We start from the raw sequence: 3,386 nt of genomic DNA on the forward strand, positions 1-3,386 counted from the left end.
ATTACACAGATGCACACTGCATAAACCAGAACTCTCTAGGCACACTGGGATATATGGTCACCCCTTCCATAAGGGCCATATTCTGTTGTACGTACCACAGCCCTCTAAAGTTCTAAACAAAGATAGAGCTAACTTTCATTTAAACATCTGCTACGGAGATAAACTCAATTAGCTTGTAGAGGCATAATAGAAATTCTGGGCCAACGTATTTATTATAGAAACATTTCTAACATATTTATTATAGAAAAATGTCCAACATGTTTCTTTGATTTAATTCTCCAAAGAATCTTGAAAGCTTCCAATAATTTTATTCTTTTGAGGGTATCTTATTTTTCCTACTGTATTTCAAAAACTATGAGTCTTAGAAGGGATACAAAGTTACAGACAGAGAAATGCCAATCAAGGCAATGTTATATTAAACTTTTCACATGTTAAATTCAGAGTTACTCCATACAATAGCCCCCAGGTGGTTTTAAAACAAACAAAAATCTTTTAATGGTATAGTCATTAGTGGCATAGTGAAAGAATGCTGCATTTAACTTCTAGAACTGGGTTTTGCTGGTAATTTGAAGAAAGGCTTTCAGCAAATTACTGTATCTATCTCAGCTTCAAAGTCTTCATCTCTAAATATTAACCCATTGGTTTCTTCTGAGTTAATTACATAATATTTGCAAAACACCTAAGCATTCAGATAAAGTAGCTATTATCATTTATTAATTAGATGTCTAATTCACAGTAGGCACTCTATTGTTAGCTAATATTAATGTTATTTTATCATTATATACTGCTATAGTTCATTTTAATTTGATCAATAGAAACAATAATAATAACAAGCCAAGGAAACATTAGATTGCGAACTCCAAGCCAGCAGGGACTGGATCATCTGGTTTATCAGATTCAGTGCATGGCACATACTCAGCACACAATAAGTGAGTTGAAATAGGAACTTACGATTTAACAATAATGTGGCTGATAATAACATAAGTTTTCAGAGCTTTCCAGACTTCAAAGTGCTTTCACATACAGGATCTTATTTGATCCTCAGCAAAACAATGTGGGATTGGTGGGGCCGGGTGTCTTTACTCATTTCCATTTCGCAGCTGAGGATGAGAGGTGCTGACAGTGCCTCTGCGCTGAGAAGCTTGGAAGGGGAGCTGAGGAGCAGGGAGAGAGTAGGGGGAACGTGGCTGTTCCTTTTCGCTGGTTCTCCCACAGGGCCGAGGTCATATTCAGAAGACTGGCAGGAGGTGGATTCCTTTGGCCCTATCCCTGGAAAGAGAACCAGGCTCCTTAGGCACACCAAAACATTGTCTCATAGGTTATGTGACAACCATTTTCAGCTTGAAGAAGGGACCATCTTTAAAATACTCACTTTCCCTGAAAATATTTTTTTTTTAACGTCTGATCTACAGATGAAGGCAAACAAAAAGCTTTAGGGTTCACGGTTCTGAGTACACCAAGGCAGACAGAGTGGTTGATTAAGCATGACAATAACAGCTACTACGTATTTAGTACATGTCAGGCTTGTGCTAAGTGTGTGACTTGCGTTATTTCATTTAACCTTTGAAACAACCCAATGATGTGGGAACTATCTCTATTCCTAGTTCACAGATAAGGAAACTGAGGCACAGAGAGGGATGAGAGGGATGAAGTCACATGGGTCATAAAACTATTAAAGCCAGGAGCCAGGAGGTGTCTATCGTACAATAATTTGTGCAAATATCAAGAGCCTATCCTGTACCCTACTTCTCAAGAACATTACCTATGCAGCATGAATGTTAATCCACAAGAAAAATGGGAATGAGGATAATGAGAGGTATTTTCTTACTGGCATAGAATGCTGTGTGAGAAACACTGGCATAGAATGCTGTGCCATTATGAGCACATTGCTTGACCTGTCTGGGCATCAATTTTTTAATATAACAAGTGAGAGAACTAGATTAGATGAGCCCTTCTAAAAATTTTCTATACTTCAATATCCTTAGCTTTCCATAAAATTATATCCTAAAAACTTCTCAAGATTTCCTATCTGGTAACTTTATTTTACCTGCCACCAGAGGGCTCTACGCAGGGAAGATGATGTAGGTTTTTTGAAGACTAAAACCACTATATGTTTTCTGTTATTGCTCAGAAACACCTAAGGTTTTCCTCAGATTCAGAAGCATGCCTTGTATAGAATAGACTCCCCGCAAATGTTTGTTGATTACAGGTGGAAGCAGGCCAGGTGATGTAGTGGAGGACCTGGCTTGCAGGTGTTCATTCCTCTACCAAGTGGCTGTGAGATCTGAGGCAAGCCACACAGCCTCTCTGGGCTTCTGTAACTCCTCCTGTAAAGTGAAAATAATGGAATTATTGAAGGATATGAAATAATATCAGATATTTAAAAGCACCTTGGAAAATATAAAATACTACATAAACTTGACAGGTTAAGAAATACCACTATGGAAACAAACTAAAAAGTTTTTTACTCACTTGCCCATTGTCCAGTTTAGTGATATCTCCCCCGAACCCTAACACCGTACAGTTATTAGCAATGACCTCTGAATGTTTTTGCCGTCATGATGAAGCCAGCTCCCCTTCTTCAATGTTAATGTGGACGCAGTTTTTATCCTGGGTAGCACACTTCTGGGCGTGGGGGTAGGGTGCTCCTGAATTGGCTGGCAGATGTATGTCAGGGTTGGGCCTGAGATGTATCCAAATTCATTCTGTGATAGGGAGTTGCATACACCCTTGAGGGTGGTTATGGTCTGTTTAGTCCCTGGCATTCAATACCCCCCACCACCCTCCACCCCGGCCTTGAGAGATCTCAAGATCTCAAGAGAGAGATCTTGAATATCTCTCTGGGGAAACCAGGGAATTTGGTCTGAGTAACTCCACCTGGTCAGGGTCTTCCACTGTCCCTTGATAAACTTCACACTCCTCAGTGGCACATCTTACTGCTTTTCCAACTAGCAAGAAGTGGCAGTCTTGGAATTCAGAAACACTAAACTCATAAATGTGGCTTTCATATTTTCTAGCCCAAGAACAAAGCCCTACGTTTTTGCTATCCTGAAATATATCCTGCTGAGGATGGTTTCTTCCTCCTCTTCTAGGCTATGCTACACACTGTTGCCAGAGGAACCTTCTCTTTTGCATCATATCATTCCTGGGCTCCAAAAGTTCCAATGGAAAGTTTCCCACTTTCCATAGAATAAAGCCAAACTCCTCCAAACCTCATGGCCTCAGCCTCATCTACATTCCAGCCCCCACTGTTCCTGTGTAGGTAGACTTTCTGGCACTTTCTGTCAGCCTGGAATTCTCCCTGCCTTCTGCACATCCCCCAGGCTTGCCCATCTCTGTGTCTGGCTCTCGTGGTTAATTCTGCCAGTCATGCCTCCCCACTCCCA

The sequence above is a fragment of the Galeopterus variegatus genome, unplaced genomic scaffold (assembly GCF_000696425.1).
Source record: "Galeopterus variegatus unplaced genomic scaffold, G_variegatus-3.0.2 Scaffold1926, whole genome shotgun sequence".
In the NCBI taxonomy this organism is placed as follows: Eukaryota; Metazoa; Chordata; class Mammalia; order Dermoptera; family Cynocephalidae; genus Galeopterus; species Galeopterus variegatus.